The following is an 18,139-nucleotide window of genomic DNA, read 5'->3' on the forward strand; positions in this document are numbered from 1 at the left end:
TTTCCTGATAATTTACTCTCCTCCTCGTCATCCAAGATGTTCACGTCTTTCTTTCTTCAGTCGAAATGAAGGTTTTTGAGGAAAACACTCCAGGATGTTCCTCCATATAGTGTCTTCAGTGGGGTCCAACCAGTGGCGCCTCCAGAAATATTTCATGGGGGTGGCCAGATGGGGCCACTTAAAATCTTGGGGTGGCACACCAAAACTATAAACCATAATTGCAGAATTTTTTTCTACTGTTGTAATAAACCGGCCTGTAGAAAACTATCAGAAAGACTTAAAGAAACTCCTACTGATATACTATATGATGGTTTATTGTGTTATATTTAATGTTACTAATGATATAATATGCATAGACTAATAACAGTATAGGCTACAGTTAACATTTTGAGTTGCACAACAATTCTATTTTGCAATTATATTTGGCATAAGGTGTACATTTATTGCAAACAAAACAGTTACTGGGGAAAAGCAGATACTGGCAGATACAAATATATTATATTTATATATTAATGTCAAGAATTCAGAAGTGTATATATTTATATAGCCTACACTAACGTACAAAGAAATAATATACAATTAAATTATGCTTATTTTAAATGTATTGAGCAGGCTAGGTATAAAAAATATAGGCTTTTAATAATCTTTCAGTGCGCAAAACCATGATAATATGAAATGCTTCAAAACAGAGCGCACAAAGCGCGTATGCGCATCGCGGGTGCAGAATGATGTGCTCAAAGCAACATGGAGTCACAGTGTTCAGCGCTGCGCCGCACAAGTGCGCATTTAAAAGTTCACGGCACAAAGCAAAGAAATGTCGAGCGCACAAATCCTAGTGTCTATCTGTCCAACATTTTATTGATAATTTGTTTCACAGTTTTAAATTCCAGTAATGGTGCATTTGATGCCGATTCATATTGTGATGTGTGTGATCTAACAAGCACACGGTAGTGAGTCGTTTAAAAACAGCAACAAACTCCAACAAAATAAAGTCATTTTATGCAAATCCACAACCTTTTATCTACAGATAATGCATTATAATGTGAATATATCATATTGGAGAGTTTTACCGTGCATCCAACCGGAAGAGGCGCGCGCGCTGTTTGAATACTGAATGGAGAATGATTGACCGCCACAGAGGAGGGAAAACGAGTTTCCATAAATTTTAATGATGTAAATAGACTTCAGTCCCTCACATTAAGCTATGGAATGACTTCAGATGACTTTGTCACCCAAACTGACGCGGTAGTCTTCTTCGTCTTCTTTCTTAACTTCTTTAGAAATTGTTGACCGACGGGCACGCGCTGAGCTGTTGCTGAGCGCGCAACAGCGGCATGGACGGAGGGGCGGGGGCTATTTTATTACAGTCTATGGGCGGAGGAGTACTGGCTACTGTGTGCGATCGAAGGTCTAGAGCGGCCTGCCTGCCTGACTGTGCATTAGGGATGAAATGCATAACTGATGCTAATAAAATTTATACTGGCCAGCGGGGTGGCCAGTGGGGTGGCCAGGAGTCGGCCAAGGGTGGCCACGGCCACCCCTGGCCACCCCCTGGTGGCGCCATTGGGTCCAACGGGTCGAAGGTCCAGATGTGAGTTTCAGTGCAGCTTCAAAGTCTCGACTCGATCCAGCCGAGGAATAAGAGTCTCATCTAGACAAACCAGCGGACATTTTAGAACTAAATAAACATTTATATACTTTATAATCACTAATGCTGGCCTTGCTCTCGCTGTGATGCGACACACATTACGTGATCATGATGAAAGGTCAAGCGTGACGTAGGGGGAAGAACTGATCTAGTGTTTACAAACGTGCAAAGACTGAGTCAAACACTATTTACATTTTTTTTTTTTAAATAAACAAAAGGTACAATAAGGTTGTCGGACGATTTTGAAGGAGAAAATGAGAATGAGTTTTCCGCTCTACTCTACAGTCCTGAACCGGAACACGCGAGGCCTGATCATCATCATCACAGCAGAGCAACACCAGAACAGTTTATAAAGCATTCAACATGTGTGAGGGTTTATGCTCAAAAAGTGAATAAATGGAATAGTGAGTGAGTGATTTAGTGTGTGTGTGTGTGTGTGTGAGAGCTGATAAGTAATGATGAATTACAGTGAGATGTGCTGCTCTATTATGTAAAGGTCAGGATGTTGAGCTCTGGTGATTCTCTCTCTCTCTCTCTCTCTCTCTCTCTCTCTCTCTCTCTCTCTCACACACACACACACACACACACACACACACACACACACACACTCTGTCTCTCTCTCTCTCTCTCACACACACACACACACACACTCACTCTCTCTCTCTCTCTCACACACACACACACTCACTCTCTCTCTCTGTCTCTCTCTCTCTCTCTCTCTCTCTCTCTCTCTCTCAGTTCATCCTCAATATGATTTGCACATACTGTACATGTTACTTGTTTCCACATTTCTTAACCTATACATCTACATATCACGAGAGGAATCTGAACACATTCTGTGGAATATAAGCTGATTTAAACATGGAAAAATGTGTTCAATGCAACTCAGAGAACATAGAAAATCTGATCAAATTAGCCAAAATATTTCATAACCAGAGTGAAAGATGTGCAGATTTCTGCAGGTTTATGTGTCGGTCTGATAATGCGAATCTATTTCATCGGTTTATTTATTATAGCACTTTTCATTTAGTTCCAAATCCGCTTTAAAGGGAAACTCTTTACATTCTCTAACAAACTCCCAGAGATTACATAAATTAGGAAGAACTTAAAGAGGAACAAAGACTTTCTTCATCTCCTCAGTTTCTGCACTGCATGTAAAGTCGAGTCTTTCGATTTCTGCTTCTCTTTTTTCTCACAAGAGAAGGACTGTGGGTCAGACATGAGCTGAGCGTCTGAAGCACACACTGATGGAGTGTGTGTCGAGGTCGGACTGAGGTGACGTGTCCTGTCATAGCGCTGGCCGTATCACAGATCCTAATAGATCATGTCAGTTCTTTAATGGCGTGTGAACCCACAGATCTCCAGACGCCAGTGTTCATCAGCGCAGACCATGATGGAGCGGAGAGGGTTTCACACACTTAACGCATGTAATATATCTAATCCTCCTCCTCAAAACACGCTTGACACTCTCGTTTAGTTCTTTTTTTTTGTTCTATTTCAGTGGTCATTGTGGCAGCATCATTTGGGGTTGCCATGGAGACAGTGAAACAGTCACATCACAGTTACAGTCGTCATGAAAGTGAAGTTGAGGTCTTCTCTATTGTGTCGTATATCGAGTGAAACGCTTCATGAACAAGAACAAATGTGGGCGGGGCTTGATTGTGTCTGCGGGGAGTTGATTGGATGGTTGTGGTTTGCTATTGGCTGATCTCATGTGAGTGACAGGTTATAGCCCCGCCCTCGTCATCAGAGAAGAGAAGAGATGCTGAAGAGGAACTTATTCTCATTCAACATTATTAAAACTATAATGATGCGCTCCCATAAATCATGTACAATAAACACTGCAATATTCCACAAACATTTTATTTCATGGTGACTTTAAACCTGTTTGATGCAAATCTCTGAGGTTTAAGAGCTGATGTGTTGAACACCTTTTTATAAACCACAAGACATGCTTCTGCATTCATGAATTGTGAAGAGTTTGGCTGCAGATTAATCTGCATGTTGAGCATCATACAGGCAAACCAAAATATATCCAGACTCCTTCAACATTTCTCACATTATCAGTTTATTCGCTATAGTTTAGAAAATGGTAATAAATATGAGCAGAACTCAGAGTTATGAACTCAGTTGATATTTGACTGGTTTTGTCCGTCCTTCTGTTAGACTGTCTCACACATGAATTATGTTGAATATCTGTCAGCTGTTAAATTTAACTACACTATTAGATAATACCAGTTTAGCTCAACCAATCACCAAGCAATGCTTCATTGTGTTCAGTCTGTGTGTAAAAAGAGCATTAGCAATTAAAGAAAACACACTTCAGCAAAACATGATCAGCTCAAAGTGTCCCAATCATTATTGGGCCCAAAGTTTTACTGGTAGTCACTGAATGAAGAATATATAAGAATGGGTATAATATGTCACAGTTTACTTTATTTTGCTCTCCTCACTTACAGAAATGAACTATGTTCATTTCATGGTGTCTGAATAATTTTTGGTTTGACTGTATGAATATTTCTGGTGTGTTTCAGTGATTGACAGAGATCTGCCTCCACCGTGTGGACAAACACTGATATTACAGCGACACACTCGTGGAAGATTCCTCATCAACTGCATTTATTCTTCGCATTTCACTTCTGCTGCTTTCATATTCTAGCTTTTATAGTACACAGTGAATATTGCTGACTCTGTGATGAACAGCGGGTTTCCCCTGTCGGTCTGGGTGAAAGCGTCAGCTAAAGCGTCATGCATTATTATAGCCTATGAAACTGATAGAAGATTTATGAGCTTACAGGACGATTCCACATATGCTAAATAAATATGTTTCATTACTAAGAGTTTTTAGAAATCTCAGGTTGTATTGGTTGTCATACTTTTTTCAAGTTACTGTTTAAATTTTAAAATGAATGCCATTAAATAGAATGTTTTAAATACAAAAAAAGGTTCTCAATGTGACTATTTACTCCAAATGCTGTGACAACGTGTGTGTGTCTTAGAGATTAATGTTTAATCTGAGTTTGAGTTTATAATCTGTAGTTGATGTGATGGTGCTTACACACACACACACACACACACACACACACACACACACACACACACACACACACACACACACACACACACACACACACACTAACCCGACCCCTAAACCTACTCATCACACACACACACACACACACACACACACACACACACACACACACACACACACACACACACACACACACACACAAATGCACACGCACACACACACACACACACACACACACACACACACACACACACACACACACACACACACACACACACACACACACACACTAACCCGACCCCTAAACTTACTCATCACACACACACACACACACTGGTTTATGTGGATTAGCCAGACTTTTTCTCCAAACAGGCCCGGTGGTGGTTTAGATGGACTACCCTTTCCTGAGGTCCTAGAGCTATGAGAGTTCGATTAAAACACTCAAAAAAATTTGAAAAAAATTCAGGACACTTTAGACTTCAGATACACCCTTCAGAGCGTGATACACACCACCCTAAAACTATTGTGGTTTATAGAGACAGTTCTCATTTTGAAAAATATGTGACTTATAAGGACCAAAACAAACATTATTGGGACTTTAAAGGGACAATGACGTCACTTCCTCATTAACATAAATACACATACACATTAACCTGACACCACCAAGCATTAATGGGACTTTAAAGGGACAATGACGTCACTTGCTCATTAACATAAATACACTAACACAAATACACATTAACCTGACACCACCAAGCATTAATGGGACTTGAATTATTATTTTATTGCACAACTCTAACATCACCAGTGTTAGTTGGTGACACGGTCTAACAGCCAGATAACAGCCTGTAAGAGCTAAACAATAGATTGTCACACAACACCAGTGCCATGACAATGAGAATTGAGCAAAAAAGTCAAGTCAACTTTATTTATATAGCACTTTTCACAATACAGATTGTATCAAAGCAGCTTCACAGTATTCAATTAAAATAATACATCAATGTTTGTTTCTAGTGTAAAACGTCCACGTTTGGTAATGCTGATCAATAGAATTATTGATTGATTAATTAAATTAAATGAAGTATCCCCAACTGAGCAAGCCATAGGCAACAAAAAAAAAGGTCAAATAAGTTATTCTTACCCAACTTCAAAATACCCATGGTTGCTCATAACAAAAAAATAAATAAAATATAAAAAAACTAAAAACTGTTTAACAGTTTGCTTTTGTGATGGCCTCTATTTAAAACATTAAAGGAACTTTGGACTTTTGGGACTTTAGCTTATTCGCCGTATCCCCCAGAGTTAGATAAGTCCACACACACCCTTCTCATCTCCGTGCGTGCCGTAACTCTGTCTGACGCACCCACCGCTAGCCTAGCTTAGCACAAACACTGGAGGTAAACGGCTCCAGCTAGCATACTGCTCCCAATAAGTGACAAAATAACGCCAACATTTTCCTATTTACATGTTGTGATTTGTATAGTCACAGCGTGAACAAATAACAAGGTCACATGAGACATGGACATCTTCTAACCATATACATACTGGGAACTAAATTCTCAGAAGACGAAGCACTGCTACTTGGGCGGAGGGATTTGCTCGCAGGACCTGAGAAGCCCGTGGTGAGGAGCAGAGAGTTCGCTCAGAGGGTTGCGCTAATCACTCCTGCCAGCAGTGCTTCGCCTTCTATATAGTAAAATCTATGAGAATTTAGTTCCCAGTATGTATACGGTTAGAAGACGGCTGTGTGTCATGTGACCTTGTTATTCATACACACCGTGACTATACAAATCACAACATGTAAATAGGAAAATGTTGGCGTTATTTTGTCACTTATTGGGAGCAGTATGCTAGCTGGAGCCGTTTACCTCCAGTGTTTGTGCTAAGCTAGGCTAGCGGTGGGTGCGTCAGACAGAGTTACGGCACGCACGGAGATGAGAAGGGTGTGTGTGGACTTATCTAACTCTGGGGGATACGGGGAATAAGCTAAAGTCCCAAAAGGTCGAAGTGTTCCTTTAACACAAACATAGAAACACCACCACAATAGTCAGTGTATTTAAATCTTTTTTTTTCTGACTGCCTCTTTGCAGCTATTCCTCTATTTTGTACAAAGTCCCTTATATTTTGCACTGTTCTTTGTGCTAACACGGGGTCTACCACCAGTTTTGGTGGCCAGTTTTCCCCTGCTTATATGACCTTTGTAGTGTCGCATTACTGCGGCGACCTCAGCCTTAGACCATACTTTCTTCGCCACTCTTCTGGATCCATGTTCCTCATCAGCATAATTCCCTGGAAGATAGGCAAACAAAAAAAGAATATATCTCAAACAAAATGTGTTGTCCAGTTGAAGCCATCAAAACAGTTCAGTTCAGTTAATGCCACAGTTGACAAGAAATTGCAGTTTACTTTTCTTAATTCACTCTGGGTATCAGTTGGTTGCTCACTCGATGTGATTTCACCAACTTTATTAACCCACTAGAGTGTGGACAATATGGAGTGTAATATTAGAATGTCTTTGCTGTTCATCTATTTATGTGGCCAAACCTTTTACTATTTGAATTAATTGCAGTAAGTAATACTACAATCTAAAAATAAAATTTAGGGCTATTTATTTATATCTCTTTCTTTAAGATTACTCTTGCATTTTGATAGTTGAAAACATCACAAAGACGTGCATAATAATCCTTCTGTTAAAGGGATACTTCACCATTTTTTTCATATTAAACTGTTATTCCCTTAACTAAGACGAGTTGATGCATACCTCTCTCGTCTCAGTGCGTGCACTCAATCGCTCTGGCGCGCGGCTGAACTTGGATAGCACTTAGCTTAGCCCAGTTCATTCATTAGCGACGAAACAGAAATGAAGCTAGAAGCGACCAAACACCTCCAAGTTTTCCCTATTTAAATACAGTTAGTCGAGTAGTTACACAACCAAGTATGGTGACACAAATTAAAACGTGGCACTTTAAGCGGGTAAAAAGGATAACTATGATGTATGGCGACATAGCACTTGGGACTAGAGATGCGCGGTTGACGGTTACAGCCGCGGATCGGGCGGATGACGTGACGAAAAATAATATTTTAATTAAATTTGGGCGGGTGGCGGGCGGTTGAACCAATCAAATGAAAAATATATGTAAATATTGCTATCTAACTATACCTACATCCAAAAAAAAAAAAAAAAAAAAAAAAAAGAGCACACTTTAAAAGTCAAATTTTCATTACGCAGTAATATGGCCTAGTCGAGTCTATGCAGACTGCTTGTTATTATCAGAGATGGCAACGCCGGCGAAGGAGGTAACTTTACGTGACAAACTCAAAAAAGGAGAATTAAAAACAAAGGCAATAGAAGGTCATCCATCCATTTTTTCCCCCAAAACGCTATAAATGCATCCTTATATATATATATATATATATATATATATATATATATATATATATATTAAATTGATGGTTTGTCTTTTTTTTAAATTGCATTGCCCAATCAGCGGATGGCGGGTGGGTGCGGTTTTGAAAATTCAGGGGTGCAAACAGCGCGCTTTTCGGCGCCTCCCGCTTTTTTCACGTCCGTTTGGGTGACTTGTGTGAATCGTGCAGATCCGAAGAGTTTTTTTTTTTAAGGGGGGGGGGGGGGGTCTGAGAGGGTCTGATTATAATTTAACCAACAGTAATTCTGGATTGCATCCACCAACAAGTAAATAGGAAATAGCGAATCAGAACACTGCGCGCCAAACCAGCAGTATGTGCGCAAGCGTGAACCACTAGTGTTTCTGTCTCACTCTGGATCTGCCACTGCATCACATTTCTCCCTGCGTGGCGTGGAGTGTCCGTTTTTATGTCCGCTCTCGTGTTAACTGGTCAGAGCTTGTGTTAGAGCACAATGCCTGCGTGACACACACCCACACACACACTTCTCGAGCCGCGCCGAAACCGCGTGCTAGAAATAGAACCGCAACCGACGCCTATTTTTCACGCGACACGCAAGAGTGTTGGAAGTTTCCAGACAAAATAGAAGGCGCAAATACATATTAATAAGTTACATTTTGATGCATGAAAGTCTCTCGGTTTTGACAAATGCATATTTGTAATTTAAAAAATAGGCCTATCGATTTTTTCGAGTAATTTCAGCCGTCACCATGGTAACCCGGGACGGAACCACAATCGCCGCGGATCGCGGCCACCCCGGCGGCACGTCAACATGGTTACAGATGGCAGAGAGATGCAATCTTTCCCCGGAATACCCGCCCAGCCAGTGCTTGAAGTGCGTCAGAAACAGAGCGCGCGCGCGATCAGTTGTTGGTAATTTGTTGTGTAGTGTGCTCGACGCCGCATCCAATGTAGACATTGCTTTTTTTTTGAGGGCGCTTAACACACAGGCTCGTAGAAACGGCCCTGGCAGCTCGCGCCAGTTCTAGACACGGTGAAAGTTTCCTGATTGTGACGGATGGCCGAATTTACATGACACATTATAAATGAGCATTATAGTCTGCGATAGATACAGAGCCAAAAAGAAGAGAAGAGGATAAAAGGGGATAAAGACAGAGGTAAAGTCATGTAGTGAATGAACAGTTTATCTAATTGCATGGGAGTAAGATACTATAATTTCATGGCAGTTATTTTTACCTTAAACTTAATGTAAGCAGTTCTGAGAGCTCCAGAGTCCAGACTGTGTGATTTTGTAACAATCATGTCAGTTTTAAGACGCATTATTTATTATCACTTTTTTATTAATGTTTTACCCTACAGTTGTGCAGTTTTGGGGGGAATACAGTACAGGCCAAAAGTTTGGAAACATTACTATTTTTAATGTTTTTGAAAGAAGTTTCTTCTGCTCATCAAGCCTGCATTTATTTGATAAAAAATACAGATTTGTTTTTTTAATATTGTGATATATTATTACAATTTAAAATAATTGGTTTTCAATTTATTATACTTTAAATTATAATTTATTTCTGTGATGCAAAGCTGAATTTTCAGGATCATTACTCCAGTTTTCAGCATGTGACATCCGGTCTATCACATGATCCTTTAGAAATCTGATTTATTATGAGTGTTGGAAACAGTTCTGCTGCCTAAAATATTTGATGAATAAAAGGTTAAAAAGAACTGCATTTATTCAAAATAATTAAAAATATTTTCTAATAATATAAATCTTCTTTACTATCACTTTTTATCAATTTAACACATCCTTGCTGAATAAAAGTATTGATTTATTTCAAAAAAAGAAAAAAAAAACTGAACCCAAATTACTGACCAGTAGAGTATATTGTTGTTACAAAAGATTTCTATTTTTTTTTAATTCTTCTTCCTTTTTAATTTTATTTTAATTTTTATTACTTTTTATTCATCAAAGTATCCTAAAAGTATCACACGTTATTAAAAAAATATTAAGCAGCAGAACTGTTTCCAACTTTGATAATGAATCATCATGGAGTAATTACTGGAGTAATGATCCTGAAAATTCAGCTTTGCATCACAGAAATAAATGATAATTTAAAGTATAGGCTAATAAATGGCCTATATTGGGGTCTCAGTATATTTTCCTGCTATTTTGTCCTTAGCCAATCACATGCCTGATGCTTGTATTTTGTTTATTAGTTTCTATGCAGATGCACTAGGCCTACCCTACACAATTACCCCAATCATCCTAGAATTATTAATTCTTTACAAAAAGAGCTATTCAAATCAGGTGAAATTGTTTTCAGGAAGTAGCAGTAAAGCAAGAAGAAGAAGTGCAAGATAGTTTTTCTAAATTTCATTTGACTATGTGCCTATAGGGGTGGGTGGGTTGGGGATGGTGGCAATGTAGTATCTGGATATTTGCCGCGGGACGAGGGCTTCGATTACCTCTCTCTTTTTTGACCATACATGTGTTTGCACCCCTGAAAATTGGTCAAAAAAGTTGGTGCGGATGGATGGCGGACGGATGATGAGTTTTGCGATGCGGTTGCGGATGAAATAATAGCCCATCCGTGCATCTCTACTTGGGACTCGGGAGCACTTCGACTCGGCGCAGTAAAAAGTCACGCTTGAAAAATCCTCTCCCTCTCACTTCTGTCATTAGAACCAACGTGACTTTTTACTGCGCGAGCCGAAGTGCTCCCAGTGCTATTCCGCCATACACTATAGTTATCCTTTTTACCCGCTTAGAAAAGCGCCACGTTTTATTTTGTGTCACCATACTTGGTCGTGTAACTGTATTTAAATAGGGAAAACTTGGAGGTGTTTGGTCGCTTCTAGCTTCATTTCTGTTTGGTCCCTAATGAATGAACTGGGCTAAGCTAAGTGCTATCAAACTGTCGCCGCGCGCCAGAGCGATTGAGTGCACGCACTGAGACGAGAGAGGTTACCTTCATCTTACCTTCAGAGGGAGGTACACTCTCACTTACTGTGGACGACACAAATTACACTGATCCTGTTGAAAACAATTTAACAAGTTACTTTTGTCACAGGAAAAAATACATTTTATCAGCAGAGACTATGAATTGAATTAACATACCAAAGTCTCCCATGTCATGGTCTTGCTCTGTGGTTGTAGAGTCAATATCCATAGGCTCCACAGTTCCAAGCTCTGATGCGGTGAGATCTGTGTTGCTGTCATCAGATTCACTCCCAGTCTTCAGCATCACTTAACGCAATCTCATCTGGAAAATGGCATTAGTAAAACTCAGAGGTGGAAAGAGTACTTGAAAACCATACTTGAGTAAAAAGACAGATACCTTGCAGCATAAATTACTCGATTACCAGTCACCAATACGAGTAAAAGTGATTAACAATACTTTAGTATTATACTAAATCTAGGCTCAAAGATGCACTAGTCCTTGACACTGAGACATGCAGGTGAAAATAAGAAACAATTGATTTGTAAAATGAGAAGTCATGTTTATTTTCTAAAATCTAAATAAAACTGAACACCTCAATAGTCTAATAAATCAGGGTCGACACAACAGCCTCTTAAAGGGATTGTTCACCCAAAAATGTAGTCAACCTCAACCCCAAACCTGTATACATTTCTTTGTTCTGCGGTACACAAAGATAGATATTTTGTAACCAAGCAGATTTTGCCAGCCAATGACTAGTACAGCAGAACAAAGAAGTTTGTAACAACTTGATGGTGAGTAAATGATGACAATTTTCATTTTTGGGTGAACTATCTATTTAAGCGTTTACAAACTCTCAAGTCTCAGTTAAGCTCAAGTGCACAAAAAGGCCACACGCAAACCAATATCCTTCAAAAAGGCCTTGTCAATAATGTGGATAAAAAAAAAATTGTTAAGTAAAATTAAATAGTCAAAGTCTAATTGCACTGGATGTGCTGGTTTCGGACTCATCACTGGCTGCAGTCCTGACTTCATCTAAATCAACCGTCTGCGATTTAGCACCTACTAATGCACTCGCATTCACGTAAAGTAGACTTGTTGACAAGTTTGGGTGAGTAAGGGCAAAACTCACAAGATATAGTTCAGTCAATGCCACTTAGATGGAAATATCACTTTCTGCAGCAGTTTGTTTTTGCAATAAAGAAAAGTTAGGTGCCATGCAAAATGTAATTTGTAATTGCATTACTCATCACAAATGTATTGGAGTAAAAAGTTCATTTACTTCTTCAAAAGTCAAGTAGAGTAAAAGTACTTGACTAAACTTCATGTAGTCAAGTAGAGTAAAAGTAGCTAATATCTTTGATACTCAGTACAACTACAAAGTAGCCAAAATTACATTACTAATTACATTTACTCAAATAGTTTACAGCTCTGGTAAAACTCTCATAAATAGCTGGACATAAAAATCTGTGGTTGAAATAGCCACATAAAATAAGGAAAAGAAAGTACTTGGTTTTGTACTTGCCACTTTTTGCAAAGTAGTAGTTTTGAGCTATTATACCTGCGTTTATGTTTAAGGTGGTCCATGAGCACATAAGATAAATGATTACACAATATGATATTAGGTTAATATTTAAAGTAATTCGACTGCACCTACACAAACATAATTTTGAATTACTGTCCAGCCATACTGTAGACTTAAGTTTATATTTCTGAATAGTAGTCCTCGCTCCTCGACTCATACTTGGACATGAAAGGTGATTTTTTTTTTCTTGGAAAGGGATGCTGACAACGCCAAGCCTTGATGTTTATCTAAAAAAACAAAAACTCAGATAATATCTACAAGGGCTAATTTCTGTACATACCTTCAATTTCAATCTCATCCAGTGACTTCCCCTGGATGCTGCAAAGGTTTCCTTTACTGGCAAGTAATGACAAAGAATATTCTGACTCCGAATCAGGTATGTATTCCTTGTCAGACATGTCCTCAGCATCATCAGATGATATTTTGTCCAATGCTGGATGTGGAATTTTGTCCTGATCTGACAGCAGTTCATCATCAGAAGCCTTAGGAGACTGCTGCGCCTGAATTGGTGAGAAAGCAAATTATTTGACATGGTGATTGAATCTTATAGACAGTTCAAGTTCAACACTCACTTAGTAGATACTCACCTGTGCTGTGCTGTTAAAGTCATCTCTTTTAATTTGCTTGAGGCAGGATTTATGCCAGACCCCTGAACAAACTGGAACACATTTGAGTAAAACAATGTTAACACTGCAGGTCTATTTAAGTGGTTAGAGCACAACACATATACACTCTATACTAATTCACTAAATATCTAACCTGTGCATTGATAGCCAAGCCACTTGAAGGAAGATACGGGTCCCACACAACGAACACACTTGTCCAAGGAGGATACTGTTGCACACACAAGGCAGTGTTTTTGACACTGTTGGCAAAAAAAATTATTGTAGTATTTACTTATGCCACATAGTTTGGACAAAGATATTTCATATTTACGCCACATAGTTTGGACAGAAATATATTTCATATTACATGTCGATATCTAATAATTTTAAATTCAATACCAATGTGACATTTAATTTACCTGATACATATGATTACCCTTTTATTGCATTGTATTTTGTTATTTATAGCGTATCTTATTTATATGCAGCTTATTTAAAGCATATCCTATATGAAGATATACCTTCTTCATATTTTTAAATTGTAGATGGGGAATTTGTGGTTAGCCTCAGTGCCAGGAGCTGACTTCTTGTAGCCCAGTATAACTAATAGGGTGCCTTTCCATTACATGTAACCAAACGACTTAGCATTCACATTAAACCAACATACAGATCCAATGCAGGCAGTCCAAGTGTTCTTAAAAACCAAAGTGATGCCTCTGGGGACGGGACCCTCTAAACTGCATGGACCTCCCAAGTCATGTTTGGGTGGGGTTCAGTGTTTGATACACACACTCAGATATTATACTAACTGAAGCTTGAAAAGGCATGTTTAGACAAATGTCCTTCCATTCCATTGTCCACATAAAGCACGTTCTACTCAGGCGCCTGTCCACATAAAGCATGTTCTACTCAGGCGCCTGTCCACATAAAGCATGTTCTACTCAGGCGACTACACACACACACACACACACACACACACACACATATTGAAATAGGTTGGCAGATTTAACATTTTGCCACAAATAAGTTGTACATGAGATTTAATTTACCTCTCCAACCTTGGTGCATGGGCTGAGCTCTGGACTATTCTGATTCGGGTGGCTGACGGCTGTATGGGTGCACTTGCTCTCAGTGGTCAGCTGTAGAAGATGAAACAGAGACAAAGGACAATAAAGAGAAAGTCCAGGGACGTGACACTATAGAGGACATTTGACATCGGAGTAAAAAAAGAAACCATTCTACTGTTGACAAAGACAGAGGAAAACCTTGCTTTAAAACTCACTGACAACTTCTTTGATATTAACAATCAAGAGCAAGATATTAATAAAAATCTATCTTTTGTGAGGACATACCTCTTCAGTGTCATCAGTTGTGAATGTGGTACCACACATCTTTGGAGCCATTTCATCATCAAAGCCCTGTAAAAAGTAAAAAAAATTAAATAACAAAAATATTGTAGACCGTGGACTATGGAAACTACTCTGATGAACACATTCGTGTTCACCTCGACTTCTACAGATTACCAGTTCCCACAACACAACTTGCTAAGATTTCCAAACTCCTTTTGTCAATGGAGAAAGGAAACCTTTGCAGCATCCAGGGGAAGTCACTGGATGAGTTTGAAATTGAAGGTTTGTGCAGAATTTAGCCCTTGTAGATATTATCTGAGTTTTTGTTTTTTTCCTTTGAATGTTTGAATGCAGCTTATTTAAAGCATATCCTATATGAAGATATACCTTCTTCATATTTTTAAATTGTAGATGGGGAATTTGTGGTTAGCCTCAGTGCCAGGAGCTGACTTCTTGTAGCCCAGTATAACTAATAGGGTGCCTTTCCATTACATGTAACCAAACGACTTAGCATTCACATTAAACCAACATACAGATCCAATGCAGGCAGTCCAAGTGTTCTTAAAAACCAAAGTGATGCCTCTGGGGACGGGACCCTCTAAACTGCATGGACCTCCCAAGTCATGTTTGGGTGGGGTTCAGTGTTTGATACACATACACTCAGATATTATACTGACTGAAGCTTGAAAAGGCACGTTTAGACAAATGTCCTTCCATTCCATTGTCCACATAAAGCACGTTCTACTCAGGCGCCTGTCCACATAAAGCATGTTCTACTCAGGCGCCTGTCCACATAAAGCATGTTCTACTCAGGCGACTACACACACACACATACACACACATATTGAAATAGGTTGGCAGATTTAACATTTTGCCACAAATAAGTTGTACATGAGATTTAATTTACCTCTCCAACCTTGGTGCATGGGCCGAGCTCTGGACTAGTCTGATTCGGGTGGCTGACAGCTGTATGGGTGCACTTGCTCTCAGTGGTCAGCTGTAGAAGATGAAACAGAGACAAAGGACAATAAAGAGAAAGTCCTGGGAGCGTGACACTATAGAGGACATTTGACATCGGAGTAAAAAAAGAAACCATTCTACTGTTGACAAAGACAGAGGAAAACCTTGCTTTAAAACTCACTGACAACTTCTTTGATATTAACAATCAAGAGCAAGATATTAATAAAAATCTATCTTTTGTGAGGACATACCTCTTCAGTGTCATCAGTTGTGAATGTGGTACCACACATCTTTGGGGCCATTTCATCATCAAGGCCCTGTAAAAAGGAAAAAAACAACAAAAAAAAAGATAAATTATAACAAATATCTTGAAGACAAGATGTTCCCTGTGTAGCATTCAGTGAAACGATATCATGGCTGTATTTCAGTGAGTGTTTTGTGGAAAACATGTAGTCTCTGAAACGGTTCTTTGACACTGAACAGGCCACATGACTACAGTCTGTAGACTATGAAAACTACACTGATGAATACAGCATTTGATTACTTTGTTGTTTATCTATTGTCAGCCAACTTCGTAGAATGATTGCACTTCTAGAATAATTGACTAAGCTTTTACATGGAGTGAGGGGTTAGTCCTTTTATAGTTCTTAGATTTGCTATGATTCTTTTAAATGACATCTTGTCATGAATTTTCGTCAGTGCTGTTGAATGGGTGCCTTTCCATTACATGTAACCAAACAACTTAGCATTCACATTAAACAAACATAAAGATCCAATGCAGGCAGTCCAAGTGTTCTTAAAAACCAAAGTGATGCCTCTGGGGACGGGACCCTCTAAACTGCATGGACCTCCCAAGTCATGTTTGGGTGGGGTTCAGTGTTTGATACACTCAGATATTATACTGACTGAAGCTTGAAAAAGCATGTTTAGACAAATGTCCTTCCATTCCATTGTCCACATAAAGCACGTTCTACTCAGGCGCCTGTCCACATAAAGCATGTTCTACTCAGGCGACTGTCCACATAAAGCACGTTCTACTCAGGCGACTACACACACACACACACACACACACACACACACACATATTGAAATAGGTTGGCAGATTTAACATTTTGCCACAAATAAGTTGTACATGAGATTTAATTTACCTCTCCAACCTTGGTGCATGGGCTGAGCTCTGGACTAGTCTGATTCGGGTGGCTGACGGCTGTATGGGTGCACTTGCTCTCAGTGGTCAGCTGTAGAAGATGAAACAGAGACAAAGGACAATAAAGAGAAAGTCCTGGGAGCGTGACACTATAGAGGACATTTGACATCTGAGTAAAAAAAGAAACCATTCTACTGTTGACAAAGACAGAGGAAAACCTTGCATTAAAACTCACTGACAACTTCTTTGATATTAACAATCAAGTGCAAGATATTAATAAAAATCTATCTTTTGTGAGGACATACCTCTTCAGTGTCATCAGTTGTGAATGGGGGGTTTGTGGTACCACACATCTTTGGGGCCATTTCATCATCAAGGCCCTGTAAAAAGGAAAAAAAATATAATAATAATATACACATAGGAGACCGTGGATTATGAAAACTACACTCTGATGAACACAGCATTTGATGACTTCATTGTTTTTGTTCTAACATTCTGTAATGGTCAGTATCATCTATGGTTTGCTGGTTAGGTGGTGCTAACAAAAGCTATAAAAATCATGTTCCACCTGAAGCTAGATGGAAAATGTACAGTATTTTGGTATGTGAAATGTTCTATGGTTAAAGCATTTCTTATATGAGAACTAACAATTTCACAAAGTTAGTTAAATGAAGTCAAGAAGATAAAAACAGTTAACAACTTGTAATTATATATATATATATATATATATATATATATATATATATATATATATATATATATATATATATATAAAAAAACACTTTACACACTGCACAAGATACTTGTCAGGTCTGTTGCCCCTCATGTTTTGTATATTGATCATTGTGGTTGGTTACTAGGTACCAATTAATTTATCTTACAGGTTTAGTACACTAACAGAACATCATAAACGCATTACATTTATTTAATGGCCTGAAAGTACTCATATTAATGATATAACAGCCTTCCTGTGTCACTGCAACTTCATATTTAAATAAAATAATGTGGGCTACTAAGAAAGTATTTAATTCTATAAAACAAACACAATGTCTGTAATAAAAGTTAAGGCTTTAACTAGCTACGCCTTGCTCATTAAGCCATGCGGTAGCCACAAGCTCAACTAAACCTAGCTAGCTTTCATTTTAAAAACAAAACTACCAAATTTGACTTGCTGGCAATGTTACTTCTGTCCTCATCTCTACCTTTTGCCCTCCACCTCTTTAGCCTGAGGCTTAATGAGCAGGACATGTTGATAGCCACTCAAGCTAGCTCAGCTAACATTGTGGTAAATATATAGCATTTTACAGTAATTGTAAGTTACAAGTTACAATTTCTTGCAAATAAGAAACACTTAATGCAAAAATGCAGCTATATTTATAAATATAATTATTACCTGTATGTATTTAATCCAGTAAATCCAACGACGTCGAGCTGACACTTCCGAGGTGTGGTCCATTAGGTATTTAATTAGCGACAGCTGGGCCATGTGCT

The sequence above is a fragment of the Scardinius erythrophthalmus genome (assembly GCF_964197995.2).
Source record: "Scardinius erythrophthalmus genome assembly, chromosome: 12".
In the NCBI taxonomy this organism is placed as follows: domain Eukaryota; kingdom Metazoa; phylum Chordata; class Actinopteri; order Cypriniformes; family Leuciscidae; genus Scardinius; species Scardinius erythrophthalmus.